A 13,664-nucleotide genomic window follows, 5' to 3' on the forward strand; every position below is an offset into this window, starting at 1 on the left:
TTTCTAGCATTAAACCTGCTCATGATCCTTAGGCTATAGAGCATGGAGCAGACAGAGAGATGAAAGGACCACCTTCTCCTGCTTGCTTGATCGGAATCTATTTACATTTAGAATAGCTGAAGTGCTACTTCACTTCACTTAGTAGTTGAAACTCGGAGAGACAGAGAGAGTCCTCTCTCATACTTGCCAATTCCCTTGCTGATCAGCAAGGGAAGCAGTTGGCAGGAACCAACCTTAGTTGCCCCTCGGTAGAGTGAGTCTACTTAGCGAACTGGCAGGACGCAGAGATCGATTGATCAATATGCATATCGAGAGTTGATGGTTGACCGCCGCCCCCCTTGTCCTGTCCTGGGGGCTCCCCGGCCGGGGAGGCAAAGGGGATTGCTATCGTCACCCTTTCTCCCGGAAAAGAGAAAAAGTGACTAACTTTTTTTCTTTTCGGTTGGTTGGTCCAAAGAACGAGAGTCAGCTTCCTTAAGTCCGTTCTTCCTCAGTAGCTCAGTGGTAGAGCGGTCGGCTGTTAACTGACTGGTCGTAGGTTCGAATCCTACTTGGGGAGATTTGATTCATTCTGAATTCGAATTGATAGTTATCGCTTTTCTGACCCTGTCCTTCTCCTTTTTCTTTTCTAAAGACGCAGCAGAATCGTCAAACGGGACATAAAAAGTGGGAAGTTGATTGTAGGATTTCTATTCCTCACTCTCGTATAGGTGAACTTGGTTCGTTCAATGAAAAGGATCCACTGGGAATGAATGGGAAGACTGGGGTAGTATCTTCATTAGCCGGAAGGAATTAGTCTCCACTAGCGTAATTCGAAGAACGAACAAGAAAAGGCGTCACTGTTTAGGTAGGAGGATGGATGGATGTGGTCCAATGGCTAAAGCTCTGCCAGCTTCTTGTAGACTGGCAGTCTCCGAGAGGAACCTTAACCCCCCGGGGGGAGGCCGGGTGGGATGGTATACTTTTTTTTCGCCACAAGTGGGAACTCAGTCCTTGGTAAGACACAAGGGGGGAAGGAAGATCTTCACTCATTCATTTTCATTAAGTGCCTGCGGTGAGACGCGACCCACAACAAACGAAGGGGGTGGAGGGAGACCGAAGAAGGAACAATTGTCTTGAATGCTACGCTGGGATCAGCAGCTTCCAGTGAAGACAAAATGAGTCGGGCAGGAAGAGGAAGATCGTGCGGGGAAAACGGGGTTCGAACCCGCGACTTCTGGCGTGACAGACCAGCACTCTAACCAACTGAGCTATTTCCCCCTTTCGTAACTACTGTCGATTCAACAGTCACCTACCGGTTACCTTTGTAACTATACCAAAACCAAAGTAGCTGTACAACAGAATGCCCTTCGCCTTTAGTACTTTTTTTTTCTTTTGACGACAAAGAAATGGCTCTGCTCGCTTAGACTCGGGGCTCCGCGCTCTATCAGCTATCAGTTAGTTGGCGCTACGCGCGACTTCAGTTGACAAAAGCGAACAAGATAGCGCTAGCGCCCGCGGAGAACTTTCGTTTGTTCGCCTTCTAAAAGGCCTACTGACCTGCCGGTGAAAAGCCGGTTACAAAATAAATAATAAGACGTAGGTAGTGCAAAAGTACCAAAACAACTGAAGCCTACATCCCACTACGTCTGGGTTCCCCCTTCCTATGAACCTTGAGTCAGAGGTCTTACCTTGAGTCAATAGGTAGGGTCAACTATACCAAACCAAAGTGGAAGGGCCACTATCTAAGCTATTAGTGGGCTGGTTTGAACTATTGATTTACTGAATCGAGTGAAGCTGTGTTGCGTAACAAGACTATAGGTCGCCAAGGCCTAGAAGTACAAGTGGTCGCCCTAACGGCCACTCTCAAACTCACTACTTGAGTGACGAAAGTCACTTAGCTTCTTTAATAGGGCTTGCCCTCCGGGGCCCCGGGAAGAGGAAGAAGGAGATAGAGCAAAGGGTCTCCTCTTTCTGTCCGCTCTTCCCGGCATGTAGAGATCCGATTGGGCTTATAGTTTAATTGGTTGAAACGTACCGCTCATAACGGTGATATTGTAGGTTCGAGCCCTACTAAGCCCATCTGACCTGCTTAATCAATGACTCCGGTAGTCACCTGAACCACTCTCTCGGATAGCCCACAGCCTCTCTTCTGGATGCGAAAGAAGATTCGATCAACGTACAAGGTTTGCCTTCTTGTGATGTGAGAAGGAGGGTTCTTAATTGTGTTCTCAGTGCAAAAGGAGTCTGGTTCAGTGAGTCTGAAGAGAGAGAAGATCAGTAGAGCAGTTCGGGGCTTTGGGATTTGCCTGATCGACCCCTACCAGTGTATTAAATGAAGATTGACATTCGTATGTACAATTTACCGGTTCTTCCTCCCGAATTGAGACCCATTGTTTATAGGTCTGGGGATAAAGTAAAGTATCGTAAAGTTAAGTTAAGTATCGTAAAGTAGTTGACAAAGCAAGTAGGAATAGGTCATGTCACAGATAGGCAAGTATAGAAGCAGGAGAAGCTGATAGACATTTGTGAATAGCAAGGCCAAGCTGTATACATATAAGCATTTTAAGGAGTTGTTTGTTGGCATATGGTTTGTTGTCACCACGGGATGCTTATTGTTGAGAAACATAAAAAAGGTAGGCATATTGTTCAGTTCACGTTTAGGTCAGTATAGAAGTAAAGCACGAGATAGGTGTTTACAAGCTAGCTAGGGTTTCTAATAGGTATAAAAGGGTAAGCTAATAACCAAGTAGTAGGGATAGGTCAACGCAAGTCACGGGTAGCCAAGAGAGACGTATTTAAGACTTTTAGTTCCAGGATAGGCAGTCATGTCAAGTAAAGTATAGCTTAGATAGTTCCTATAGAAGTATAGCTAGCCAAGTGACTAGGTTTAGCGGAGATAGAAATAGCGGGCGAGATATCAGGAGACAGGACTAGGACTTTGAACGAAGCAGGAATCTTGTCCTTTCTTTCCGCCCACCCAACTATAATAAGAGTTAGAAAGCTCAATCCAAGACATGAAAGCGGATAACCAAGGTAGTGTAGTCATTGGTTGGAGGGATTCGCCTACTGGTGGGAGGCTGGGAAAACATATTCAATCTCGTAGTGAGGAATGCATTTGAAGAGGGATGAAGGAGAGTTTCTGATTGAACTCCACCACACTGTTTGAATTAGAACTGGTTGCGGTTGCAGTTTGGGAAGGAGAGAAACCATTGCTCCTAGGTTTAGGGCTCAAGAGGGCACAATTTTCTTTTATGGTGGTATTCTTTTCTTTTCCTCTTACCTCCCGCTCCGTGGATCTGTGCTACAGCTCTACCTAGGATGACCTTCTATTATCATGTTATGTCCCTCAGCTCCCCATGTGGAGTCACAACCTACGTGCTATATCTGGAACATGAAAAGTGGTTTTCTAGAGCAGATTAGAATTTCTTCACCGTATCGTATGAGGTAGTACTAGCTTTCATCTCATCTGATGTTCGCCTAGTCCTAAGCAGCAACAAAGATTAGATAATCTGTAATATTGAAAATGGAAAGAGAAGGGATGCAAGGGTATCCCTTCTCTTTCTTTTTTTCTTCTGCTAATCCGGCTTGGCTTGGCCCTGCTCTTTACTGAACTTCAACAACAACCTGATCCCTATCTGTTAATCCGATTCGTGGCCCTGCTGCTTTCGTTGCTAGCACTTCCGTTTTCTTCGAAGGGCTGGCTTTCCTATGAATTGGAATTCCTTGCTTCTTGCTAAAACCGTGCCTCCTTTCCGAGTTCCTGCTTTCAAACTAGTACCCACCCAGATGAAAGGAGAGTACGGCTGAAGGCAGGGCCAGTCAGTGCATTTTCTTGCTTTTTCACACTAGGATGCTTTGCTTGACAAGGGCTATCGTTGCAAGCGTTCCTCTTTCAATTCAAAGTATCACGAGCAAAGAACATTTGTAACTAGTTTTCCTCCGTCCACCATGGAATGAAGATGATCAAATCAAGGATTTGAAAGGGAAGTAGGGTTTACTACTTGCCAACCAGGAAGGTAGGACTTACTCGGATAGGGAGCTCGGGGAGCAAGCAGTAGAAAAGCAAAATAGCGAAGACAGGGAAATGGGGGAAGGGGAAGTTCTTGGTTGAGTGCGGTTGTTCTCCGATAATCCGGTTGAGAACTTTTCCAGCGATGCAGAGGAGAGATCATTTACAAAGAAAGCTATGACTAGGCTAGGATATTCTTCATAAAGATACTCTGGACAGGATCATCGATTCGCTTCCATGGTTGAAAGTAGTGGGACTGCCACATAATACAATGAAAATGAATTCATTCTCGGTTGAGCAGGAGATTCTGATCCAGAAGATGCCGCAGAAGACTTTGAAACGGTTACAAATGGATTGGCTCACTCCGCTCTAGATTTGGTTATGCCAGCCATAGGCAAAAGTGAGAAACCTCACCCTCGGGAGAAAGGAATATGCCTCCTACTAGAAGCGTTGGCCAAGGAAATACCCCCGTATGAGCTGCTTTCGGCAATGGGTGCTGCGGTCAACTAGACCAAAGAGGAAGGGCTACTACCTCCAGCTCCAGTTATTAGTGGGCTTTTTTCTCTATGGGAATACTTAATCGAATTCAGCCGTTTTTCCGAAGAAAGAAGACTCCTCTCTATGGGGCAAGGCATAGAAGTACAAGTGGGAAAACGAGGAATGGGGCGTCAAACTGTTGGAAATAAATGGGTTAGTTAAGTGCAAAGCTGATGGGTCTGTCGATAGATAGTTGGCTCGCTTAGTAGCAAAGGGATCCGGGTAGGTAGATTAGAATGAGACATTCGTTGAAAGAAAGGCCTAGTCTGACGCTTCCTAATTGAATGAACTGATCGAACTTCTTTTCTTCACTCCAAAGCAAGGAGATTATATGATAATCAGCACCAACGATTTGAAGGCCAGGATGAAGTAATATCCCTTACGGGAATCGAACCCGTGTCTTCGACATGAAAAGACGATGTCCTAACCACTGGACGAAAGGGACCAAAAAGCAATTCTTCATATACCTAAGAAAAGAGAAGAGAATAGAAGTGGTTCCTTTTCTTTCTATACGAAATTCGACGATTTCGTTTGTGTTCATGTTGGCGATTTCAGATGTGAATGAGGCCGGTCGTCTCCCCTTCCTACGGGTTCCCAGTGACACATCAACCACGCCCCTTCCTTTTCTCCGATCATAAATAACCTGATCTCTTTCTTTGTCTTTCATCCCCTTCTTTCTAATTCAAAAAAGAAAGGGGGGGCGGTAAGGCGCCTATGGTTTGACAGGCAGGCTCGCAACTTACAAAGGGCACTCGCTGCTCGCAGGCCTGCTCTTTCTATTATGATTTCTATGTCTATGAAAGCTCCTTTGACTCCAGCCCCATAAGCTATTCTTTCACCAGCACCTACGAGACGACTATTGCTATTATTTTGCATTGCCATTCTTCTGGATACTTCGAGGGGATCTGTAAAGAGAAGAAATGGACAAAAAAATGAGCTAAAGCCAAGCGAACAACTCGAGTGAAAAAGCCAGGAAAGAAAAGCTCTAACTTGAGTAAAAAAGCCAATAACCAAGATAAAAAAAGCTCGGCGAGCGAGTAGGTTAGGTAAAAGACACTAAGCTAAGATTAAAGGTAAGTAACTAGTATCGATCCACGGGAGCAAGGAACAAGAAAGGTCTTGAGCTGCCAAGAAGAATGTACCTGGGTCGGGAGCAGGGGTTGGTGGAACAACTGGACAAGCCTAAGTATCTAGCTTTGCTCACCTTGTTGAAACTAGCCCCGTTGCAATAGAGAAATCCTTTCCCGTTGAGAATGAACAGCTTTACCATTCCACTGTCTTTGCTGGAACTGCTGTCCTCACTGAACTAACTGCCCGTTTCACTTGTCCCGTAGCTGGCTTGGAATAAGAAAAGTCTTTTCTTCCTTCCCCGAAAGGAAGAGTTTTGGGCTTAAGGCATAATTGCTCTATTGCGGCTACCCTTGCTATGTTATCCGATGCTGTTCACAAAGCGGCTCTTACTATAGCTATAGACCCGGCTATCTCCGAGTTGAAATTGAACCCAGCCCCGTCCATCAATCCAGAGCTCAAGACAACCGCGATACTTAAATCGCTCAAATAGCCAGCCACCTTAGACGGACACAGCCATTAGAAGAAGAAACGGAAACTCGATGGAGTACCAGAGATCCTCGACAAAGAAAGTCCCGATTCGAGGAACGGAATACATTTCCTTGATTGAAAAGACCGGTAAGAGAAAAGAAAGTAAGCATAGTCTTCTGAAAAGACCGGGAACCGTTTGATTTTCCGTCAACGAAGAACAAAAAGTAACGCTGTGCAAACTCATCTGATCCCTGTTTGGGACTTCTTCTTCATGTCACGAGCCGGAATCGAACCGTAAAATGATCATTCATTCAAAGTAGACTTTTGTCATAGGGCAAAGGAGCTTAGAAGGGTGATGTAGGGAAGTCGTAAGGGATGACCTTAGATGTTGTATGACGGAACGATGACTTAATGCTTCCATTTTTGCTTGAGAAATGACGTAGGTGATAGACTCACTCCTTCTTTCCATTTTTGATTGAGAAAGCGTCTGGCCCAAAGAGGTCTACAGTAGTGCCTTGCGAGGTCGTAGACCCGGTAACCCATCGTTCGCCTAAGATCGAAAATGCGATGTGACATCACTCTTCATTCAGTTCAGTCCATTTGCTTAACACATGCATGTCCAAAGAGATGGCGATGATCTGTCAAATCGAGATTGTGTGGGTGTTCAGTGGATCAAACCCTGTATTAATGGTTCTGGCAGGCTGCTGGCGTGGGACTTCTTTCGCTGGGCCCTTTGGACTCTAAATCCTTCCGGAGTGAGTGGTTCGATTCCACTCTCAGAACGATCAAGTCATTCCGAAAGAAAATGCAAGTGAAACGAGACGAGAATCAAATAAAATTGTAGGCTTATTTCCTAAAAGCGGTGGTTCTCGCCTCCCTGTGCCGCGGGGTGGGCGACTGCGGTTCGAGTCTTTTTCGATCGGGTAGATCCATACCATATGTTCCGGGGGGGAGACGAGGTGTAGCGCAGTCTGGTCAGCGCATCTGTTTTGGGTACAGAGGGCCATAGGTTCGAATCCTGTCACCTTGATGTGGTATTCACAGGGGCCGAAGTGCAAAGCCCCGTAGCCTATCCGTGGTCGGGAAGGCAGGCGAAAAGCACGCACCAAAAAAAAAGAAAGCTATAATTTTCTTTTTTTCTTTTCTTCTTTCGTGTTTGAAACCCATTATCAGGCTTTTGCTTTTGATATTCTATATCTATCTAATATTATAAAGCTATTTCACTGGTTTGATTTACATACCTCAGTCATGTTATTTGTCTAGCCTTCAATCAGAATAGCCTCTCCACCGGTTCCGAAGATTCTTTCGGCATCAATGTGCTTTTGGAATCTTCCTATGAAACAAATAACATTCAGGAACTGTTTAGGACAGAACAGGCCGCAGATCAGTAGAAAGCGAGCTTTTTTCGCGTATAGCCAAGCCAACCTCGAAGCCCAATTAGCGCACGGGCCCTCAACTCAACCCTGGCGAGTACGCTAACTTGGTCAGGGAGCATTTAGACGGTGCAGTTAGTATTGACCACTACCGCCAAGTCCATAATTCCTAAATTGATGAAGTACACATAATGGAGCTCAAAAGCCGATTACAAAATATACTTTTTTAGCATCTTGAAACCGCACATAATAAATATTATGAATGAATCACCTTACAATAACATACGAGAGACTGCTTTCGATTTTTTCGAACAACAAGTCGAACCCAATGAACAATTCCATTCAAAGGAATGTTCTAGAGGGGGCCCTTTTCCGCTATATTCGCGATATTGAACAAAATGGAAGAAATTCTTCACGATTTCTAGAGTTCCGGGATTACTTCACTGATATCGATTTTTTCCTAAGCACGGCCTCTACTCTAGGTTAGTTCAAAGTGTAGTACAACGAACTATCGATACACCGAAAACGAGTAAAGATGGGTACATAAAATGAAGACATCGTGGATTACCCAAATTGGGACGACGATAGGACATTTCACTTTCTTTCGCAATATTTCTGATCATGACTCAACCACTAGGAAAGGGGATTGCTTACTCTCAGCCACGTTTTTCGCTTATGCTTAGTCAAGTGAGGATTCCATTCGAAGTAACGTAACAGGAGCACCATCTTCAAAACTTCTCGGGATCCGGAGTTTATCGAGAAAAGGTCCCATCCTTCAATATCATGATTGGGTCAACCAGGCCAGATCATAAGTTCAATAGTTTGATCGGGTCGACCAGGTCAGGCCCGATCATGAGTGAATAGAAAATCGAAAACGTACATAGCTGTTCCAGCGGAAATACTTTGTTTAATTCTACCACTTCTACTAGGAGTAGCCTTTTTAGTGCTAGCTGAACGTAAAGTAATGGCTTTTGTGCAACGTCGAAAGGGTCCTGATGTAGTGGGATCGTTCGGATTGTTACAACCTCTAGCAGATGGTTTTAAATTGATTCTAAAAGAACCTATTTCACCAAGTAGTGCTAATTTCTCCCTTTTTAGAATGGCTCCAGTGGCTACATTTATGTTAAGTCTGGTCGCTTGGGCCGTTGTACCTTTTGATTATGGTATGGTATTGTCAGATCCGAACATAGGGCTACTTTATTTGTTTGCCATATCTTCGCTAGGTGTTTATGGAATAATTATAGCAGGTTGGTCTAGTAAGACGGGGGGCGGCCGTTCGGTCGCCTATGATATACGGACCAATTGGTCAAAAATGGGTTTGTGCCGCAGGTGTTGAACGATCTACTCTACACAGGTGTGGGCTTACAGGGCTAGGGCTCATAAACCCTTTCTTTCATTGGGTCGGTCACTTTTCCGGGCCGGGATCGAGAAGTGGAAGTCATAAAAAATGATCTTCGCACCCGAAAGGTAGCTTGTCAAGCTGGTCTCACTATTGGAATGGAAATTCTAGCTTTCTTTTTGGCTCTTCTTCTTTGTCAACGCTACTAAGGACCTGACGGTTCGCCTACTTGATGAATGAAAGAACATGAGAAAGGGTTCTAAAAGAAAAGGCGACGAAAGTATACTACACTACACTACAGTACAGTCAAAGTCAGCGGCTGAGTGCCTCGCCTACTATTTTTTGTAGGCGAGCGAGTTAGAGAAGAGGCTTAGGGATAAGAGAGTGTCGGTGCGTACGTAGCCTTCATTCTACTACGCTACACAAAGTCACTTAGCTCGACGTTAATTAAGAGAGTAAAGGAGGAATACCCTACATAGAAGAACCGCTGTTCGCTTACAAAGGTATAACCTTTCGCTCCCCGGGGCAAAGCTGCTTCGCACCACTGATAGACGACTACTTAATTAAGATTCCATTTCAAAGGCGCTACTTTGTTTCGCAAGCCTTTGTCATTGTCAGTCAACTAAGGTTGGCCCTCGGCCCCCTGCGAATCCGTAAATCAGAGAGCATGCCGCAAAAAAAAGGATGGTCCCCTATGCATTGAATTCTTTCCGGAACGAAAAGAATTCAAGTACCTGACCCCCCCATCATGGTGAACCTCTCCTTGTGATCGGGATGAGGTAGATGCCTCCCAGCCGGGGGGCGGATCGAATCGGAGTTTCCTTAGGTAGCCACCGACCTACAGTTCTCCTTAAACTTCTGTGCTTGGTGGAAAAGAAGCGAACAAAGGTACGCTCGCTTGCTGTCTTGTTCTCTGCCGCGGACTGGGATCGCTCGCCAGCTAGGCCCTCTAGAAAAAAGTTGGAGCAACATTGTATGAGAACATATTACCCATCTTCGGGGACAAGGGGCGGAACGACCTCTCGATCTACTTACTGCAGCCCAGGACGGGCGTCGTCGTCTAGGCGTGACTTCTTGTTTTGATCTCCCCTACGCCTAGGACGTTGTCTGGGCCAAGAGCCATAGTTAGTTGCTGTTTCCATTTGGTTCTTCTTTCTCGTTGTTGATACCGGCAAGACCCAGCCAGATGATGATGTCTGCTGGTTGGTAGTGAGAGGACTCTTAGTACCCGCAAAAAAAAGGGCGCTGGTCATGTGATTTAGTTTCTTGCTCTCCCTTAGCAGCGGGAAAGGAGTCTATCTATCTGCCTAGCTTTGGTAGATTTCCCCCAACGCAATTCAAAAACGGAAATTCCACGAATCCCTGAGGTGGATAAGCCCGACGACTCAGCAGCAGTGCGGAATTGAGTTTCTGGTCCGGTGGATCTGATCTATTCTATTCTGGGGCAATACATACCAAAAGGTTCGAAAGAAGGAAGGCGCAGTATATAACCAACCCGCCCATAGCCGGTCTAACTGCTGAGAGAGAAAAGTGCTTTTCTTTCCCTAAGAGTCCTCGAGTACACACAGCTATTGCTGATCCTTTGCGAGATCAGGATGAGACCCTTCAGAATTTCTAATCAATCCATGTTAGGTCAACATCGAGACAGAGCATCTCAGTTGGCTCTGTCAAGGAAGTGAAACAGGCATTCCTAGGTTGAGGTTACCATAGGATTGACCCTCAGTCAGGCCTCCGATTCCAAGGAGTTGATTCAGCAAGTTCCCCGTGCTACCCCGCGGGAAGTCTAATCGGATCAATCGGTGGTTCCGTAATGAGTAGTCGAATACACATTGAGGGGGCCTTGCCTCCTCCTTCCCGCCCACACCTTCATTCTTTTCCTCCTCTGATCTTAGAAAGCCAAGAGACTTGAATTTAAGGCTTCAACAGTTATAATTATACGAATTCTACATACTAATTCGAATTAGCCAATAAATTAGCTATCATCTTTTCAATATAAATTATTGCAATATCAATGAATTGCAAAAATGCAATATTCAATAAGTAAAAAACAATACTCTGAAATAACCTACTAAAAAAAAGGATATTATTAAACACTAATAAGAAAATAAGATTTGATTTCTATTCATCTTAATGTTTCTTATTATTATATATGCCCCTTTGTTTAGGGGATTCTATGTCTAATTATTCCAAAAATTGGATTGATTGATACGAGTTGATTTCCTGTTACGATGGATGGAAGAAAGAATGGATAGTCCAATAGCTGCTTCAGCAGCCGCAAGGGCTATAACAAAAATGGCGAAAATGTAGTTGTGGAAGTAGTCTTGCCCACTTTGCCTTACGCTCATAGAGATCTATAAGTATCCCTCTTGTCTAAGTAGGTAAGTACGCTCTGCCCAGTACTTTGGCATTAAAGCCTGAGTCCTTTGACCTTCTTTCTTGAATGTTCTGGAATCCCAAAGTTAGAATTGAATGCAAAGAAAGAAAGTGAATTCCAAGTGAATCACGAAAGAAGCAAAGCCGTAACTCGCTTCCGCCGGCAAGTAGGCATGAAAAGTAAACAATGGTGACCCCTCTTGCATCTCCTCCTTCAAAACCCTATCCTCGATCAATGGTATTGGAATTTGAGCCCAGACAAAGCTTTTCTCCTCAGGAATTTCATTAATGAATTTTATTATCTTGATAGACCGATGAGCTATAATGTCTCTGGGTAGGGGGGCCCGCCTGGATCTATGATCGTCAATATTGGGGTGCTATCATAAGGTGGTTAGATCTCAACCAAGTAAAGGGCGCCCCTGAGGACGTAGACTTAAACTAGGGGGCTGAGATTGTCTGCTGAGAAGCTCTGGAATGATAGAGAAGGCAAAGGATGCTAGTACTGGACGAGTAGTAAGAAAAAAGAGTTCCTGCTGTCCAACTACCCGATTCGTTAAAGTAGCACTGGTAAATGCGTAGATAGCTGTCCAACTAGTCTATTCGAGAAAGTAAATAGCAACGGAGACATACTACTAGCACAGGTCGCGGGAAGGAAACCCGGGGGAGGAGGATGAGATAGCTTGGTGGGTTTGTTTGTAACAACTAGCAATACTCGTTCGGTTTCAAAAGTAGAGCTATAAGACCGGGTAAGCAATAGGAAAGAAATGTAGTTGTAGTATAGTACTGTACAACACAACTAGCACAGGAAAACTATTCGAATCGCTTGTAACAGCAAGCCCGGAGCTAGCCTAAAAGAATTCCATATCTGAGCGTTCTAGTCATTCCTGCGAAACTAGAAGCTACTACTCGTTCCAAGGGTGGAGGAGAAGTATCCGTCTTGTTCTTACGCCGACGATGTCTGGTTTATATTTCATAATAGAAGAGGTGGATTGGATAGTTTATATCATGGAGAAATGTGCCTATCTCTCGATCAAATAGTAATCGGATTGTAAGAAAGAAGTTATGGTAGTTTTGACTTAGGGGCCTACTGCCTATTAAGAACCTGGAGTGAACCTTATTTATTTTTGGGGAGAAATGACTCTTGTGAATTGTAGAAGCAATAGCATGTACAAAGCTAGGTTGATCTACAAAGATAAAGAAGAAATAGACCTACCTTTCCAACTATCTTTTGAAAACACTAAGCAGGGATCAAAGCACTATTAATAGGTCCTCCTGAAGTAATCCTTAACAGTTGTGAAATAATGGCTTTTCTAACCAACAGGTCTATTGTTTCAGCCAGTAATCCAACCAACAACTGAAGTTTTTCCCATCCCAAGTCTAAAGATAGAGATGAACCCTCTGCTGTTCAAGATTGGCTTAGTGTTAAATCATCCACTGCTCTCTTTCCTCTTGTTTTTGGTGAATTATCAGTGTGCAGATGAATTCAATCCACTGCTATTGAAGAAGCTTTTGGAGGCATATCCTCTCTTGTCTTGTCGGACTAAGAGCTCTTGTCTCTTTCTTTTCCCACGGTAACTAGAGATTGAATAATAGAAGCCAGATTCAATATCATAAGAAAATAGAGATTGTAGCGTAGAGTCAGGCTATCCCATGTTAGCAATAACAGCTTTGGGATCTTTCCTGTTAATGATGAATAGCTTGCCTCAACAGATAATCAGAATTCTTTCTATTCGCGGTATAACAACCGGAAAACGAATCGATCTAGATGCCCCACTCTTGCCTTGAAGGAATTGAATCATCAACTGACTTACTTGAGGAATAAATCAGCTGCTTTCGATTCTTGTCTATCGGATTCTATTGAGAAGAAGGGACAACCATCCATCCTCCCCGATAACGATAAGTGGTTGTCTACTTCCTTGAAGCCCTACTTCCCTAGAGAATTTATTTAAGCAAGTATTGGCGTAGGAGGTGCGAAACCACGGCAATGCAATGACAGATAGGGTTTTTGGAAAGCGGGTAAGGAGGCAGGTAAGTATTAGTCGGTGGATAGCTGTTTTGGAAGAACACTCGGATTAGGGGGAACCCCAAGCGCGAGCGAGGAAGTAAGAAAGTAAGAAGCTAGCAAGGGTTGTCAAACCAGCTAAGGATGTAGCTGTCATCAACCAGAAGCAAGTAAAGACGGGAAGCCCTCTACTCTAGTATTTCGCTTAGGAGGGGATGCCACCTCGGAGAGCAAGCCTGGTCTTGCAAATGAATTGAAATGAAGTAGTTGTTTATTTAAAAGCAAGGAAAGATAGCAGTTAAGGAATATCGGATCGGGTTGCTCGGGGAACAGGATCTTAATGATCAAAGAAGTGATTCAAAGAAAAGTGCCGGTAATGTAATGGTACTCCGCGCCATGGCTCTGGTACTTAGGAATGATTGGGTTGTCCCTTCACTCAGAAGATAGGGTTGTTTCTTGCTTTGGTTGAATCAACCCTTCACTCGGGCTAGACTCCTTCCTATTGATTCC

At 44.4% G+C, this 13,664-nt stretch overlaps 3 non-coding genes across 3 annotated transcripts; 1 reads left to right on the forward strand and 2 right to left on the reverse strand.

Annotated features, from left to right (window-relative positions):
* Positions 1-1,186: 1,186 nt before the first annotated feature.
* On the reverse strand, positions 1,187-1,260 carry TRNAD-GUC (transfer RNA aspartic acid (anticodon GUC)). Its single transcript has one exon. It is a non-coding gene; the product is annotated as a tRNA-Asp (tRNA).
* A 3,641-nt stretch (positions 1,261-4,901) lies between these two features.
* TRNAE-UUC (transfer RNA glutamic acid (anticodon UUC)) lies at positions 4,902-4,973 on the reverse strand. The gene has a single exon. It is a non-coding gene; the product is annotated as a tRNA-Glu (tRNA).
* Positions 4,974-7,022: 2,049 nt separating this feature from the next.
* On the forward strand, positions 7,023-7,097 carry TRNAP-UGG (transfer RNA proline (anticodon UGG)). Its single transcript has one exon. It is a non-coding gene; the product is annotated as a tRNA-Pro (tRNA).
* The last annotated feature ends 6,567 nt before the right edge of the window (positions 7,098-13,664 follow it).

The sequence above is a fragment of the Zea mays genome, unplaced genomic scaffold, assembly GCF_902167145.1.
Source record: "Zea mays cultivar B73 unplaced genomic scaffold, Zm-B73-REFERENCE-NAM-5.0 scaffold_49, whole genome shotgun sequence".
Classification (NCBI taxonomy): Eukaryota; Viridiplantae; Streptophyta; class Magnoliopsida; order Poales; family Poaceae; genus Zea; species Zea mays.